The sequence below is a fragment of the Lycorma delicatula genome, chromosome 6, assembly GCF_047948215.1.
Source record: "Lycorma delicatula isolate Av1 chromosome 6, ASM4794821v1, whole genome shotgun sequence".
Lineage (NCBI taxonomy): Eukaryota > Metazoa > Arthropoda > Insecta > Hemiptera > Fulgoridae > Lycorma > Lycorma delicatula.
The window spans coordinates 30922911-30942741 of NC_134460.1; the positions used below are offsets into that span (position 1 = coordinate 30922911).

At 27.1% G+C, this 19831-nt stretch overlaps 1 long non-coding RNA gene across 1 annotated transcript; it reads right to left on the bottom strand.

The window, feature by feature from the left end:
* Positions 1-7727: 7727 nt before the first annotated feature.
* Positions 7728-18557, bottom strand: LOC142326812 (uncharacterized). The gene is made up of 3 exons (XR_012756870.1): positions 18440-18557; positions 11794-11834; positions 7728-7739 (listed from the first exon to the last, which is right to left on the bottom strand). It is a non-coding gene; the product is annotated as an uncharacterized LOC142326812 (long non-coding RNA).
* Positions 18558-19831: the final 1274 nt, after the last annotated feature.

The following is a 19831-nucleotide window of genomic DNA, read 5'->3' on the forward strand; positions in this document are numbered from 1 at the left end:
GATAAGCTTACAAATATGAAAAACTAGCATTTGTACTCATACTTCCATCAAAAATTTGGTACAACACAAAACTGTAAGATATACCAGAAACTATGCCAGGCATTACTCTAAAATTGCAGTCTCCACCTATTTGCTATGTAAAAATGTTCAAACCGATATTTTACTGGCCAGATATATTTACAAAGATAAAAAGAACCATGCCAGAAACTTACAAAATGTATTTAAGATCGTTATAACTACTTAACAAAGTCTTCATAATTTGTTAAACACAAAGAATAATTTTTTTTAAATTTATATAGATATTTGAATACTAAAAATTATTTGTTTTAGAATTTCTGCAATGAGCCAGAATTAAGAAATGGAAAGCTGTCTGAAGAAAAGCAGACACCATATAAAAAAATTATATTACATTTTATTACCTGTTTTGTTAATAGTTAGTACATTAAAAATAAAACAAATAAAAATTTCAAGACCAAGATTATTAATTTGTATAAAATATTATTACACCAATTTTTACTACCATTACTGCTGGTAATAAATTACACATTTCTGGCTGTGACAAAAAACAAAATTATCTGACCTCAGAATTAGATGTGATACAGCAACTAAGCTTTGCTACTATGAAGCTCTTAAAACAACGCTTCCAAATTACTGGCAAGAACACTGGCATAAGTCAATCGTAAAGGTGTTGTTGGCCTTGAGTAATTTCAAAACAAATATCCCTGTGATATTATTTGAGCTCTAATAAACAAAAGTAATTCAAATTCAGTTAAAATTAACAATACATTTATATGAGACTATCAATGCCACATAATAAATAACTGATCTTTGATTTCAAATACTTATATCAAAATTAATGGTTCTTCTATTCTTACTGAAATATAAAAATGATTTTTCTAATTTACCTTCTAAACCTAGAAAAAAAAATGGGAAAAAAGTGTTATACACTAGTTTAAGGAATAATAATTTTTTACAATATTAGCCGGAATAAGGTATCACACTTGATGCACTTAAAGTACTGCCTATAGCACTTTTGTAGTTTCATTGTGATTAATGAAGTTATGAATTCTTAAGTTTTAACAAAAAGACTGGTTAGTATTATTTATAACTGGTTAATGATGTATGTTACAATATGAGAATGTTTTAATAGATATTCAATCTGTCAGTCTATTGATATTTCTAACAATTTTTTCTTTGATAAATCAAATTTTTAGGATTAAAATTACAAAATAATTTTTAACTTTCAATTCATTTTAAAAAGAAGGGTTATTTTTGTTACTTTCCTTTTACTATGATAAGTAATGATTGTGTTAATAATCAAAAATAAAAATTATTTTAATACTGAATTAATTGATATTAATATTTTAGTTGTAAATAATTACATTTGCACTTATTTTATTTTAAATTAACAAATTCCTAACTTATATTCCATGTTATGTATCATTAATTTATTGATCACTACTAATTATTATAAAAAACATTAACTATGATGTAGATACTATTGTTAATCCTTAATAATTTAATAAATAATTAATGTAAGAATTTGGTCCAATTTATAATGCACATAATTATAATCTTTTTATGCTACTAATCATATCTAATATGTATTTATGTACTACTTTATAAATCTTATGAACTAAAAGCCAGATTGTATAACACACACACACACACACATACACATTATATATATATATATATATATATATATATAAAATTTAGGATGTATATAATTTAGTTTAAAATTACTACAACAAAAAATACACATGAATACTTTTTGGAATGGTTTCTTCACAGCAGTATTACAATTTTATTTAATCAACAGCTAATATTCTGTTCAATCAGAAAACAGTTTCATGCATATTTATATTACCACCTTCATTCACCGTATATTCCTGGAAGAGTTAATGAACATTGATAAAATAAAATATATATGGGCCTTAAATATTGTATTCTATAAACCCTTTATTAGAAATATCTTTTCTCTTTTGAAAATGAATATTTTTTTTGAGAACTATTAAATAGTAAATTTTATGACCTTTTCTACATTAAGTTGCCAGCCGTAATGCAGAAGTCCTGAGTTCAAATTTTTAACGAAGTTCTGCATCTTTATAATGAAACTTGATTTTACTGTGAAATCTAGTTTATTAAACTTCATGTAATAAAATTAATTTACCTCTGTTTATGGAATTGTTGATATTAATGTTTAGAATTTAGTTATTCTTCCCAGTAGCCATACGTTTCCCATGAATTTTTAATGAATCTATATCATTTTTATCTCTTAAAATATTAATGAAGTGCAATATAACATTTTAAAATTAGTTTTTCTTCAGCTAGGAGATTCAGATACACAGAGTTAGGTATATGTATTAAAATTATTTTTACATAATAAACTTACATACATAAACTTTAACATTATTTGTTTCAAAATATCGTAAAAGAAATAAATCCCTACAATCAAAAACAATTATGACCTCTGTTAAGTTTTATACTTCACAGTGTCATTTGGATCCTGATATCTCTTATCAAATTAATAAAGTATTTATTTAACTTCAAAATGAAAAACAAAATATCACAATCTTATCTAAGTTTATTTTGGAGACTCTTTCAATTAGAGACTCATACATATTTGAAGCGAAGAAAGGTTTGAAATTGTACAAGAATGGACAAGTAGGTACAACTCTGCCGAGTATGTAAAACTAAACGTACAACAGGTTTTCCTAACTGACTCCAAAAGACCTACATTTTTTAAGTAATAATACAAATTAATGAATACTACTTGTTTCCATAAATAATTCTAAGAACAGTTAAAACTGGCTGAAAACTGAATGGAAAAATAAACCAATCCAATTAGTATAATTTAATAATTATAAGGTAAAAGTAAATTGCTTGATTTTTATCTCAATGAAAAATCTGGTATAACCTTAACTTTCTTTTTAAATAAACACCCAAATATGCTTACATTTTTAGAAAACACTGTACTTTTACCAGCATTATTACTATTACACATTTATAAATAGGATAAGACTATGTCTAACTACACAGTATTAGATATGAAATTTATGTATTCTACATTGTTCTAAAATGACCAAAAGTTTTATACTATAAATTTAACTCTTTCTTATAAATAGTCTGCAAAGTTTATTTTTAAAAATAAAAAGTAATATTGTAATGACCATGTAGCTTAATTAAAAATACAATTAGAATAGTTAGTATTTCTTTTACTATTATAGTTAAATTAACTTTCAAATCTAAAATTAATTTTAATTGTCAGGCTATTTCATAAACAACAATACTAATAAAGAACTACAATAGATGTGTTATTGTTAAAAAATTATTTGATATAAATTGTAATATATTTTTTAACATTACATAAATATTACCATTTACATAATCTGTACTCATGAAGTTGTAAATCTTACGCTAATTTTTAAGTAAAGAATAATTATTGAATTTGTAGTGGGAAGAATTGAGACCTTGGCTGGAAAACAGGCACAAAAACATCTATATTTTGAGAAAAATTTAGCTCGTTTATAATAATTTAAAATTCCTTAAAATTATATACAGCTCTATAATTACATTTTACTTCTTGTCAAAGGGTTTGTGTTTTATTTATTAATATTTATTCTGTATGACCATTTTTTTATCTGGCCTTTAATAATTTAAAATTAAATTGTTGACAACTTAAAAACTGGAACCAATTTTTATGGGACTAAAATAATGTAATTATTGACATATCATAATTTTTCACTATTAATTATAGAAAAAAAGCAAAAACTATAAAGTTACAATCTACCATAGAACTTTATATCCCCTTTATCATTTGCATTCTTTAAATATCTACAACACTTAAAATAATGTCTATCATATCTATGTTTATCATAATGTCTAATAATATCTATCATATAAAATTAAAACAAATAATGCAATAGAAAAAATTAAAAACTCGTTAATGAATAATATCAGTAAGTCAGTAAATTTTCTTTTAATCACACAATTCTTAATAAGGTTGCAGATATCAGTATACATAATTTTGTAACTGCTGGACTCAGGCACAGCCAAAATTCTAATTACTGAAATAAAATTTGGGAAGAATATTAAGAAAAGCATGATGGTCCATAAAACTGTCATAGGCACAAAAATTTCATCGCATCTTGCCAGCTAATGCCCGAGTTGTTAATGCTTGTAGTAAGTCAAGATTATCTTCCATATCTAGTGACATTTCTAAGCAAAGCATAGCCTTAGGAGGACATTCAATACTACAATGATGTTAGTAGTTCATATCTTAATATTTTTAACTTACTACTGCTACTTAATTTAGTAAATTTTTTTAGCAAAAAAATATTGATGCTTATTAGAATAGCATTATAAAATATTAATATTTATAATATTAGCATTATTATATTAATATTATAAAAATATTAATATAATAAACTGCATTAATATTGTATATTATTCATGCATTGTTATAATTCATAAAATGACTGGTACATATATGCATGACTAATGAAGTAATATGCATTAATCACTATTAATTACCAAAAATATTTCATTTTACTCTTAATCCTTAAACTTAAACTGAAGTAATATATATTAATTGCAATTAATTAATAATACTTCTTTTAATCTTTAGCTCTTATACTAAACATTGCTTTTTACTATGTATAAGTAGAAAATTATTGGTCTCTGAGATCAGCTAGATTCAAATTTTTATTTAACCACTGTTTTAAACTTGCCAAATGCTATTAACACCTCACCTATTGTGACATTTTCATTTATACAATAAATCATTTCCAGTTAAACAATTATTGCCTTAATGAGTTGATTACTTATGATTCATTGGTAAACCTTTCAGCTTTGTCTATGATGCTGTAGTTGGATAGATTTTTAATCAGCTGTTCATTAATTTTATTTTTTTACTTAATTTCAACAAAATTACTATAATCAAGGTCTTTGAGTGCTCAATAAAATCATCATCATTTTCCTATACATCCATTTATTAAAAAAAATTACAGTTAAACAAAAGGGAAATGTACAAACTTTAGATAAAGATTAAATAGAATCATAGAATTAAATAAATAGAATCATCTTAAAACCACTAGTCAATTTTTACAAATAAGTAGGATGATAGACCAAGATGTCAAGAAAAAATAAATTAAACTATCTGAAAAATAAATAAAACTATCTGATCATTTTTAACATGAAACATATATCCAATAAGATTGGTTTCAATAACATGAAACCACTTAAAACTAGTACCATCCCATATATAAAGGTTCTAAAGAAAGATATCTAAAAATGGGACATCCGTTTCCTGTGCTGTTACAATGATGGTTAGGAAATTTCCATCTGTTCTCAGAGATTCTGTGTTGTTAAGTTTAAGGATTGAGAAAATTTTTTAGTCCATAAAATTAGTTTTCATAATAGCATGTCGTGGGTACTAATAAATTACTATCCTAATTACCAAAATATGCTGTTTTTTCAAGTGATATTCTCTTTTCTTGTAAACAGTTTCTTTTAATGTTTTTTGCCCCAGATTAAGTTGTACATAAATATCAATATAAAAGTGTTATTACTCTGTTTAGATTCACATATCTTAAAGAAAAAACACTAATTATATTTCAGTTTGTAATTATATGGTATAATAAATTAACATTAAAATGAATTTTAGAAAATATATGATAACATATTCTTGTTAATAAAATAAATTCAGTCATTTTGTAGCCATTTTAAATAATTTTATATATTTTAAACACCCATAAAAGAAAAATAATGATCATCTGTTAATTTTTAGAACTGATTTCATAATTGAGACATATTTAGTACATTTCCAAATGTATGAGAGTCTAATAATTTAAATGAATTATGAGTATCTGTAACTATCCACCTAGAGATTATAGTAAAGTACAAATAAACAATCAGAAAAGTATTGCATCTTAAATTTCATTGTTTACAGGCACTTAACTCAGTTATGTTATTCTAAAAAAAATATCAATATGTTTTATTGTAATTTGAAAGTAATAAAATGTTTACATGTGTCTGAGTTAGCTCTCATTGTATGTTAAGCTTCTTCAAACTGCTACTGGCAGCATTGAGTGATATGAAGCCAATTGGACAAGGCATTGGAACTGTGTTTTGAATGATTTTTATATTTATTATATATTCAAACAGTGTGCAATTTGAATTGTGTTAGTTCATTCAGAATGTTTTTGTATATTTATTTGTGTTTCTATACATCAAATTACTTTAGTATGTCTGCTTTGTGTTCAGCTCAGATATAGATGAAAGTTTTATAACTTTCTTCTTAATATAAAGTGTACTTTAGTTGATTCTAATATCTTTGTAACTTTTTAAACACATCCGGTTATGAATATAAAGATAAAAACTTTTAAAAATTTGCTGCACTATAGGTTTTTTATTTTAAGTAATCTCCTTGATATATATAATAAAATGAAAATTAATTTTTATTAGCAGATTAATTTACAAGTTTTGTTATAAATAAAATTAAAAAATAGTTTTTAATAAAAATATATTATTAATAAAAAAAAATATAATTTTTTTTGTAAAAAAAATACATGCAAGTAAAATACATGCACATCATTTATAAATCAGAGGTTAATAATAAGTCTTTAATTATTCTGACCATAATTAATAAATATTTGCTCCTGCACATCCCTAGTCCACAGCCACTTCCTATATTATTTAATGTATCTTATCAAGTACAGGAAATATAACTACTCTAGCAATGAAAATGAGGGTTTCTTAGTCCATAAAGGCTATCCTTTAAAAAAAAACACATTCTCTAAATTATTTTCATACTGTCTCAAGTTGTCTAAATATTTGAACGTAATCTTTCATTAGGCTACTTAAAAAAAATCTTCCAAAGTTTATGTTGATAGACAATAATATATGTACAGCATAGTATTACGTATAGAATAGATTTTTTACTATTGGAAGTATATTACAATAATGTTAATTACTTTGTGTAATTTGTTATATTTAAGAAATTATTAATTCTGTAATATTAAAAATATTTAAATATTTATAACATAATACAAAATAAAATATATTGTTTAATGTCTAGTGAAATATGTTTTTGTGTTATTCAGAGTTTATGTCAGTGGATGTGTTTTAACTTGTTTGTTATTTATTATCAGTGCCTTTAAAATATATTCTGAATTTTAGGATTAATGGATTATTATTATATCTTCTTTAAAATGTTCTACTTAATTATTATGTAACAAATATATTGCAGTTAAGATAAATAATAATATATGTATATAATTATGTCCGTTATAACATTTATGTGTGACAAAAACAAAAGAGTAATTTTCATTCTCAATTTCTAGAAAGGAAATATATTTATATATGTATGTTTGTTTAATTTTACAGAGATAACATTACATGAGAGTTAAAATATAGAAACATATTTTCAATGTGGTATCAAAATGTGTAACTAATGATTTACCATATAATTAATTATTAAGTTGTTTGATGGAAATTATTTTTATTATTGTAATGTTATGTTAATAAAAATAATATTCAAATTTTTATGAAAAAAAGCCTATGGGATCTTTTCTCCACAATCTTGGATACCAGTGTTCTTTGATGGTTCGGTTTCAATTAAACACACATCTTAGGAATGGTCAACCTGAATGTGTACAAATTTACACTTCATTTACATTCATATATATCATCCTTGTTCATCTTCTGAAGTAATACCTTGGAGTGGTTTCCAGAGGCTAAACAGAAAAAAGAAAACAGATCACTTTGAGAAATTATTCTGGCATTCTGCAGAATAAACTCCTTGAAAATACAAAGTGGCCACAAAGAATTCACTTGAAGAATGACTTGCTGTTACTAACATTTGAACTCATGAATATAGAAAATCAGATGAAAACATAAGTAACAAATTTGTTCAGCTCCACCCGTAGTAACACTTTAATAAATGGAGAAAGAAAAGTCTTTTCTACCAGGCCACCCCTCAATTTGAAACAGTCTGGGCGACCTTCAATCAAGTGATTAGATTGCTGAAGAATTCTGTTTACAATCTCTTCATAAGTTAATCATGGTAAGGTCTTCAGAACTAAATATTCCATTCAACACTTCATTACATAATGAAATAAGTTCTTAGTTTTAAACCTTTTAAGACTGTTCATGTTAATGAGCTTTCTGACTGGAACATGGATTAAAGGGAAACTTGTTGCAAACCTCTTCTACAACATTTTTCTAATATTCAATTACTGAAAAACATTTGTTCTTACATGGTTGTGCCATTTTTACCTTAATAACAGATCTTGAATTATATATTTTTGGTGTAAAAAATATCACTACTTTTAAAGAGAAAATCATACATCACCAATCACATGTGTAGTCTATGATTCTTTTCATGCGATGTTGGCAGCGATATCTCTTAATACCATTTTATTTTTGAAGTAAATTTTAACAGCATTTCATACCTTAACATGCTTGAGAATTATTTTATTTCTCAGCTTTGATTGATTGGAATAGAATAATTTGCCATTTTACTATGAGATGGAGTTCCACTCGCTCATTATTCTCAATTGCAAAGTTTTTAATGAGCATTTTGATGGGCTGTGGAATGGTAAAGGATCCAAATTTCAGTGCTCACCTAGAAGTCTAACATTAACAACCTATGACAACTCTCTTTTGCAAATTATTTTTTTCAGTGCTCACCTAGAAGTCTAACATTAACAACCTATGACAACTCTCTTTTGCAAATAAGGATTGTTGATGTGCTGAACACTGTTAATGTGGAAGAGAATGTCTAAATGCACTTGGAAACTGATAAAAATTGAATGGACAACAGAGAAGCATATTCAAATGTAAGTTAATAAAATAAGTTTTATCGATAAAGAAATTAAATAAACTAATGACAAATATTAATTTTTATTTCAGGTGGAAAGAAACTTAGTGACCACAGTATATATATAAGCCTACATGTACGTAAGCATTCTCGCACCAAACAGATTTTCAAATAATTACAGGTTCATATTATTTACAAACATAATTCTTTGTTTTTATTTATAAGTTTTCTGCTATTTTTGCAGATCTATAATATGGAGATGATATCAAACTGGCCAACAAACTTAATCCAAACATTATTTTTCCCTTTTCAATTAATAAAATTGTTAAACAATTATCTTAAAATGTAACATACTCTAGTAATATACTCTTAAAATGTAAAATTTTCATATTTGAATGGTTATTATCATTAATTATCAATTATATGTTCAAACTAATAAGTGAATTTTTATTTTTAATTTAAATTAGATTCTTACTGGATAATTCAATATTCTCTATTATCAAATAATTTAGGTTTATAATAAAATTAATCAATTTCTTCAAAAGAGAAAAGGTTAAACTGCCTATTAGTCCTGTATACGTTTATCCTGTTTGTACCTCATAAGTAGAGTAAAAATGTAAATGATCACTAATGAAAATACAGTTTGCGACTGGATCATAAGTTTCACAATTTTAATTTCTATTTTCTTGTGCACAATGTGAATTTTATCTCTTCCTTAAATCTGACATCAAATGAAGGGTTATTATTTTGGTACTGTAAATTACACATAAAAAATTAATAAGGTGAGAGCAATAATGACAAATGATTTCCACTATAGTATCATCAGTGGAATGTTGTTAGAACCAGAGTGTAACTTCCCAAGAGTAACAACAAATTGTAGTTTCAGGTGAGTAATGCACTCTTAAATAAAGAATGCTGTATATTTTAGTTTAACTATTGTACTTAATGCTGTAATTAACTTGAAAGTTGTTATTTTGAGAACAAACAAATAGGGCTTTGTCTTTTTTTATGAAAAAATTATGTAATACTGATTGTATAAATATCAATTAATATTTAATTAAAACACAAACTTTATATTATCGTAGACACACTGGCATGCCAAGTGTGTCTATATGGCATTATATCCACTGGTTTATTTTAAGATTTGTTAATCTGCATACCAACTGATATGCAGAAAATTTTATTATATTTTTCAATTTTTAACAATGAAATAATAATATTCTCCAATCAGTTTTTATGAATGAGTGTGTGTTAATAAAATATGTCTGTGCTGTTGAAGATAGCAATCTGGTCACTTAAATATTAGGATGTGAATGCCTGACTGACACCAGTGTCCTCAAGTTATTTACAAACTTGTATTAATCTCTATACCCTGTGTTATATACTTTTAATAACAGTTTTGTTCTACTATTGCCGTTTTAATATGTATATATTATTTTTGTATGTAAACTTAATTCATGTTCATGTAAATATAAAAAAGTAATACAATGTAATTACACCATTATGATACTTAACATTAATTACTTTCATTATTGTAACATATTACATTACATGTTAAGACTGCATGGTATTCATATTTAGAACTTTTATTTAAAAAACAACACAATATTACTCTATCGTGGAGTAATAAAGTATTTAAATTTCCATTTTATTTTATCATATATTAGTATTATTACACATCTTATATACTGTATACTATTCTTGAAGTAATAATATAGTTTACTATTACTGCAGTTATACTCCTGCTGATGGACAATAGTCAAATCTCAGAGTAGAAGATTTCTGACACTAATCATATCTCTCCACACAAACTTAAAGATTTGCATTACGATAGTAGAAATTTCAAAATAATTTTTAAATCCATAAAATCAGAACTTACTGCACTGTAATAGAAAATCATGAGAAAATTTTGTAAATATTGAGCTTTGATGAATGTTTTTCCTCTCATCTACTCAAACTCTTTGAAATAATATAATCAGGTTTCTCATAAAATTGACCTTTGTTTTTAAATTACAAACCTTTTCCTTTTAAATTAAAAGACGTTTTTTACAGTCTTTTTAATTTCTGAATAAGTTAAAGTTTATAGCAAACCTGAGGTGACATCAGATAAGCTTGAGTCTTGTACATGGGGTATGGAAACAGAATTTTGTAGTAAGTGAAAAATGCCGTGCCATGCCATGCCTGACCGTGATTCAAACCCAGGACCTCTGGACGGCCAGAACGCCAAGATGCTACCACTCAGTCATTGAGATCAGTGGAATGTAAATAAAATATTTACAATAATGTTATAATTTCTTATTTATTGAAAATGTTTTTTCACTTTATCATTAATGCTTTTTATGACAAATAATGGGCTCAGGATTTTATTAGAAATGTGCAGGATTTTACTTATGTTCATTTTAGTACAGATTATACCTAAGTAAAATCCTGTACATTTCTATTAAAATTACAAAAAAAAACTTAAAAAATGTATTACAATGCAATAAGTTAACAACAAAAGATAGTGATTATCATATCATACTTTTATGAGACAAATTATCTATCACATTAATGTAATATAGAAATAGCATTGATTGTTTTTTAATCTTTACTTATATTTGTGGTATCAATTATTAATATGTGAACTGTCAGGACTCTGTTGTACTTCGGAAGGGGTAAAGTATCATTGTCAGCTCATGTACAAAAGTCTCGTTCTACATATTGCTATTTTCCATTCTTATCTCTGACTTAAAGTGTTAGTTTTTCAATAATTAACTGTTTAAGGTGATGTAATGAATTAAACTGATAATTTCCAAGAAGGCCAGTTACATTAACTATTTAATGTTGAACAATTCATTGTTATTTAAACATGATCATAGAATAGAAAAAAATTGTTTTTGGACTGAACTGAAGTGAAAAAAAAAATTATTTTACTAACTAGATTTAAAAATTTATTTCATTTCAAATTGTATAAATTATTTTGTTCATACTTTACTGAATTGATTAACTGGCTGGTACTTAACATCTGCATCTAAAACAAAAAAAAAAAAATACGTAAAACATTATAATTTTTATCATTATTCAGAGATTCACAAATCTATCTTAACTATTGCAGTTCACTTAATCAGTAAATGTGTGATGCCCTCAATAATATTACTGTAATAACAGTTTACTGTCATTGTTTTCAATCCCACTAACACTATTACACACATCATATTGCATACACAAAAATAAATATAAAATTCCTATACTGGTTGAAAGGTTGATTCCCAGTTGTCATAGACTATGAAATAATTATTAATCACCCAAATTCAGCCCTTAGTGCTCCATCATGGTAATTTGATTTACAATAAATATAAAGATGAAAAATAATATCTAATTTAAACTGTTTCATCATACTTTGAACAAATTTTGGAATTTAATTCTATAAAACCATCACAAAATTTTACAAAAGATTTTAACCTCATTTACTTTCTCCTTGATACTAAGGGGATCTACCCTCTTACTCTTAAACTATTTTTGTATTATATCAATGTTTGAAACATTTTGTACTTAAAAAAAAACACTTAGATTAAAAAATATACACATTTTTGCCATGCAAAAGTGCTCATATCCCTTAGTTATCCTCAATTCACAAAAGTTGAACCACAAGTACTTTTCAAGAAGATGCCCACAGCAGATGTGTAGTTAGTTGTAGTTGTAGTTAGTTAATAGATGGTGCCATTGAAAGGAAAAAATAAATAACTAGTACATTTTTTAAAATTTTTAAATACATGCATTGTACTGTAATATCATTAAAATAATATACTATAAAAATAAATACTATAAATAACACTATAAATAAATAATATACTACGTATATTATATATAAGTTAGATTATATTCATTTACTACACAAATTTAAAGTTAGTTATAACTTTATTTTCTCCTTTCAGTGGCGCCATCTAACAACTAACTACAATCACAACTGACTAAGTAGATCGGCTGCGGGCATCTTGATGAAAAGAACTCTACAATATTTTAACCAGTCATTTTTTTTTAAATGTTCAACCTTAAGTAAAAAAATTAAAACATAATTTTATCCAAAATTGTTCAGCTCTTTGACCTCCTGCAAGCCTCCCTCTCACAACCCCATATATTTATAAAAATTGAATTATTGTAATATTTTAATTCTTGTTTTACAGAATGTGTTCTTCAAAAAATAAGAATCACACAGTTAAAGAAGAAAGGTAATAATGTATTCTTAACCACAGATTGCTTAAGGTAAGCGTGACCATCAAAAATCGCAAAATATCTGGTTTTTTGTTTTGCATCATTTTATTATACATTTATAATTCCGTGTAAATATTTTGCTACTTGTGTCTCGAAACAGGATGGTGAGGAGCCACGAACTCGTCCGAAATGAGCCGATCTCTTGCTCGATTTCTCCTGACAATCGATCCACGCGCGTATTTCAAATTCAACTTCTAATAAAGAAATTACGACTTGAACGTGAATTTAATTGACGGCTTTTATTCATAATTTTTAGTTATACTTATTTATGAAAAAATTATTTACAATTATTTTTGAATAAAAAATAAATATTTGATTAATTATAAATCTATTATTCCGATTATTTTTATCTTAATTTTTTTTATTATTTCATTAACCCTTTCACCCAATACACGTTTTTCTGATTAGTCCATTTTCGACGAAAATTTGTACCAGTAGATTTTTTGATTCGCTTATTACGAATTTAAATTAGTTTTTCAAAATTCAAAATGGTGGGCAAAAAAATGAAAAAATGCATTGTTTTTTTAAAATTCGCTATACAAGGGTTTTTCAAGTCGTATATTACGAATTTTGAATTCGTTTTTAAAAATTCAAAATGGCGGACAAAAATCAATAAAACTTTGTAATTTATTTCATTAATAATTATTAACCTATTAGGACGTTAAAAAGTTCTCGTTTCCCAGCATTAAATTCTAATTAAAAACAGCGAAAACTTTTTCAGCCTAATAGAATTACTAATTATTTTTTTTTAAACACATTAATCAATAAAATTTTTTTTCGAAATTAAAGCAGTCGTTTTATCAATTCTTTAAATTTATTTTTGTCAGAAAAATAATTATTTAAACCATTTAATTAAAAATATATATACAAAATTCGTATATAACCATGTAATTGAATACTTAGACGACATATTTTGAGAACAAATTAAAATTTAAAAGATTAAATATGATTTTTGAGAGACCAATTAGAAGTTGAATTTGAAATACGCGCGTGGCTCGACTGTGAGGAGAACTCGAGCAAGCGATCGGCTCATTTCGGTATCCCCACCGTCCTGTCCCGAGACACAAGTTATTTTGCTCATACGATAAAAAATACGGAAGATATATTTTTGTAAAGTGTTGTTTAGACCTGAAATTCGTTTATTATATTTTTTATATTTTTCTACATAATACCGCGAGAGATTCCGTTGTTTTGTTTTAAATGTTGGTAAAAATACATGACATAAGTTGCTGTTTGTTTATTTGCTTATACATTGCTATTCGTAAAAGGTTATGTTGTAAATTTCTGTTTAGTTTTCATTTCTTTGTGGCAAGTTTGTAATCGGTGCAATTGTGTATCGTGAAGTTTATATAACAAGTGTTTGTACAAACCTGTGATTTGAAAGGTTTACAAAAAACCATTAAGTTTAGAGGAAACCAATACATTAAAAAAAGGGTTGCTGTAAAAGATCTACCTGTTACATCTAATCAGTCGCTACTAAATGTAAACAGGCCTAGCAGTTTTTTCTTTTTGTGAATAAGAAAACTGATTTTAGATTGTTACACAAGTTTTAAAAAATCAGGTGATGGATATTGCATATTTGATGTTAATTTATTAAGTTTTTAAAAACATTTGTTAGTTGTAAGTATTGATTTATTCTGATAAGAAAGTAGTTTGTTTGGCCAAAACTATTTTATTATTTTGTGATAAGTGTAATACATCAATTGAATTTATGAATGCAGATAAAACAAAGAGTGGTAAATATGATTTAAAGTTGAATTTTGTGTATGTCTGAGAACTGTTGGCAAAGGGCCGAATCCTTGTAAGGTATTTTGTTCCCTCATGGACTTATCCCCAACTCTGACAAAACTTCATGTTTACACAAAATTAATTTAGAGTGCTGTTAAGTGTTGTGCATAAGAGAGTATGATAGGAACCACTGAGGAAGCTGTATCTGTAAACAATAACTCATGAAATCTAAACGTGGCTCTTGGTCACACTTCACTCAATGGATTTGTGAGTGTAACTGATTTTGATACTAGTAAAATTCTTGATGTTAGTGTATTGAGCAAATACTGTCAAAGATGTGTGACTCAGAATGCACAGGAACATAACTGCACCAAAAATTATAAAGGGGCAAGTGGTGGTATGGAGGTTGTCGGAGCTGTTGAAGTTTTTAGCAGTACGAAAAGAAATAGGTACTTACGTATTAACGCCACTGCAGCTACAGCTGTATTTAAAAACAAAATAGTCAATCGGTGGATTTCAGTGGAAAATGGGCCGATATAGTGTTTAACAGATTCAAAATAGTCTCTTTATTAATTTTAATAAATGGTTATTTATATTTATTTATTTTATAAATATAATTTAACCAAACTTAACCTACGCTCACTAACCTTGACTAATTAACAGGAGTGTTTTGATTATTTAAATATTAAATAATTGCAATAATTAATGAATTTATTAAATAAATACTCAAAAAATTACGGAGTTAGTTAGTCAAGGTTAGCGAGTGAAGCAAGGTTAGGTTAAGTTTGGTTAAATTATATTTATAAAATTAATAAAGAGACAGTTCATTTTCCACCGAAATCCGATTGACTACTTTGTTTTTAAATGAAGCTGTAGCTGCGGTGGCGTTAATATGTAAGTACCAATGTGTTTAACTATTAAGGAAAAAAATTAAAACGAGATTTTAATGCACCATTGCTCTCATATGTGCTGCCCTGTGTAAGCTTTTTTTAAAGCAACTCAAAAAAAGGCTCAATATCCTATAGAACAGGTTTTTAATTTTTTGCCTGTAAAAGTGGCTCATGGCCTCTATCACCCTCAATCAGAAAAGATTGTTTATATTTGAAGCGTAGTTTTGAAAAATATTTTTAATCTTCTGTAAAATTAAGAAACATAATGTTTTCCAAGAATTTCAGTCATCATGCGAGGTCTCTTCAGAAAATAACCCAACATTTTTAATTATGTGCCAACGGAGGTATTTAGTGACTTGCGGTTGGCAGCATTGTGTTACGCATGACCTCCGTAACCACATGTTCTTGGATTATTGATATCTTGTTTAGTTTTTGTTATTTGAATATAACTTTTTATAGTGTTAGAAGCAATTATCAGGAGCAAGATACAATGTAAAATTTTGTGTAAAACTGAGGAAAACTTTCACAGAAACATTTCAATTTTTGAAACGAACTTACGAAGATGATGCTCTAGGTCGTACACAATGTTATGAATGGTTTTTTTTCATGTAAAAGTGGCCAATGAAAGGTGACCCTCGACCAGGAAGTCCTTCGACTTCAACTTATGACACCCATGTTCAGAAAACCAACGATCAGATGCGTTCACAAATCGCCAATTGACTGTCAAATAACTTGCAGAAGAGGTCAGCAAATCAACTGGATCCTGCAATAACATTTTGACTAAAAAATTAAACATGTAGGCCGAGTTGCAGCAAAGTTTGTTCCTTTTTTGATGACCGAATAGCAGAAAGAACATTGAGTTGACATTTGTTGGTCATTTTCTGAACAAGTCAATGACAATGAAACATTCATGATGCAAAGGATCATAACGGGAGACAAAAGCTGGGTTTACGGCTGGCTATACATTGAGACAAAAGTTCAATTCATCAGATTGAACTGGACTAGCAAAGGATCTCCACGATTTTAATGGAATTGTGCATTTTGAATTCTTGCCTCAAGGTGAAATAGTGAACTGTGCATACTATCAAGACATTTTACAACGGTTACATAAAATTATCCACAAAAGAGACCAGAGTTGTGATGAAACAACTCATGGTTCCTTCAGCTTGACAATGCGTGTGCACACTCAGCTCTGTCAGTTTTGTGCCAAAAATCAGATGACTGTCCTGCCTTAGCCTCTCTACCCGCCAGACCTGGCTTCTTGCATTTTTCATATTTCTGAAATTAAAATCAATGATGAAAGGACACCGTTTTCATAATGCATCTTAAAGGTCATTTCAAATGAAGCTAACCATGACTGGGAAAAAAGTCTGTGAATAGGGGAGGAGAGTACTTTGAAGGAGACAAGGACCAATAATCTGTAAAATTAATAAAAAAATAAAGTTTGGTTATTTTCTGAACAGAACTCGTGCAAAGACCTCTCTCTAGCTTCCTTTAATTCAAAATTGAAAGATTGGAATATTCACATCCTTCTTTTTCAAAATTATATGTTTTGATGTCCTTTCAAAAACAATCTTCTTGGAAGCCATTAAAAGCTTTTTGTTAAAAAAAGGAAATTATTAAATTTAAGAAATTATCATCCTTATTAAAATAAGGAATACTATATGAGTTTTAAGTTTTTTCTGGATTCAATGTTTACCATATATATATATATATGAGTGATCACAGCATCAACCAAGTAAAACAAGATTCTTGCCTACATGTTTTGTATATAACCTATTATAATTATGATATATGTATTGAGATACATATTTGTACCTTAACAGCTAAATAAATATATAAAAACACCTAAAATTCATTTTTTACTGTGTAAATAGTTTTTCAACAGTTACCTTGGAAAATATTGTCATAGTATCTGTGTTTTTATCATTTAAAAAAAAATTAATAGAAATTTACAGATCTACATTTACACTCCTAAAATTATTTTATTCAAAAATAAGGCCATCATTTTGAAGTTTATATTAATTTCTGTTTTTTAAAAAAATAATAAGTTGAACAGTTCTTGTATGGACTTAAAATAATAATAGGTGCCTGCCATTTGCAACATTTGTACACTATGATCTTCTTTTTCTTAAGCTTTAAAACAGTGCACTTATACTATTCTTAAGTTATTTGTTAAGCTGGTTAAATTTTATTCTAAAAAAAAAATTATTCCATTAATGTAGTACAAGTATAATCACATCTAAATAGTATATTTGCTGAGGGTTCTGATGAACTTTGCATGTCATGTTGGTAATGAATATCTTCCTTTAGGATCTTGATATTCCATTTTGAATTTTCTGGAGTGCCTTAGCAATTGCTCACTTATGTTCTATAATTTTTATTTTGAAAATATTTTAAAACAATAATTTTTTACTATTGCTTAAATGTATATAAAATATATTGAAAAATTTGTTTTCTCATATGTTCATTATTATTATTAATTAAATTTTTTTTTTAAGAAAAAAGGGTTGAAATGCTCGCAGTTGCCTTTTATACTTACTATATTTAATTTCTTAAATATAGTAATTTTAAGCTATATTTATAGTTTATAGTAATCTAAGTACAGTTAAAGAATTAATATAGTGGCAAGTTAAGTAGCACTTTTTATTGAGTTCAATAATTCGGATTGGATCCATGATAGATGGTTAAATTATTAAGATTTTACAGTTACAATTAATCTATAGGTAAATTAAGATTTACTTACTATAATTAATCTCTTGATAATTTTGATCGTAGTATTTTGTGCCCACTGATGTACTAACAAAACCTTTGTTGTCAGTTGCATAAAAGACCGTTACTAGCATAAAAAATTTTTCTTCCTAGAAAATATTAAGATTTAATAATATTAGTATCAGAGAAATTGTAATGTTTTTGTATGTTATTTTAATTTAATTTAAATTAAACCAAATAAGTAGTTGTTAATTTATTGAAAAAAAAATAAAAATAAAAATAATTAAGTCAGTGCTTTAAACATATTTTTTTTAAATAAATCTCTTTCTAAGTGAATAGAAGATTTCAGAGCTGTTATCTATAGCTACACTAACAACTACTTCCCCGATGGGGAGTCTTATTCTTTAAGACTTTGGGGGTTGGCGTCCCCACAGGCCTAGCCTCTGCAGCTTTTCTTCCCACTATACAGTGAGCTGCAGAACACTTTACATTATTCACATATACTACACAAAGAACACTACATAAATTACAACATACACAATTACACAACAACATCCTACACTGATTCTTACGTAAGATGTCACAAGACACTCGGTGGTCTTGCGACATCTTACGAAACGCAACCGTAACCCAAGGTGGGAACAAATCGTGCCGATGGGTGAATGGTTCTACGTAGTGAGTCTCAAACAATGTCCTCTGGGCATCAGGGCGAACCCAGTTGTATTTAGCTCTAGTTCCAGTACGCATGCGCTCTGCTGGAGTGGTCCATTTTTCACCGGTACTCGTGGGACCAAAATTTCAGTTCCAATAATAAATACAATGATGGTTGGTGGTCCATCTGAAAAAACCACGAAATCTAGTCTTGTGAAGAGACCTCGGTCAGCTTTGTCTGATGAGGATAAAAGTCCTACTGAAGAAAACCACAAATCATTAGACTTGAATTCTAAAAATATTAGATTCGTTGTTCTCCGAAATAGTCAGGAAGATGGCTCCCTCCAAAAGGTTTCACCTTTCTTAATAAACAAAACTATAACAGGTGCAAGTGGTTCCCCGAAGAACATCAGGATAGATAGGGTGTCTTCTTTGGCACACACTGTACATTTTGCCCTACCTACACTTTTGTTTTGTAATATTCATTAATTCCGATAATTATTCTCATTTCACTTTTTGTTAGTTTGTTCTCCTTTCTCATGACATTTAATTTCATTCAATGGCATTATTTGGGTTTGTCAAAGAACATATTAGGAATTAATAATCAAATATTTTTATTTTACGTGTAAAGTAAATATAAAAGATATGCAAAATTATAATTTAAATTAAATGTAATGGACAAACAATAACCACAATCATATACAGTGATCATCATGTGGAAGTACTTCAAATAAAAAGTATTTGTAGTACCTATAAATTCAGAATACAAGCCTGT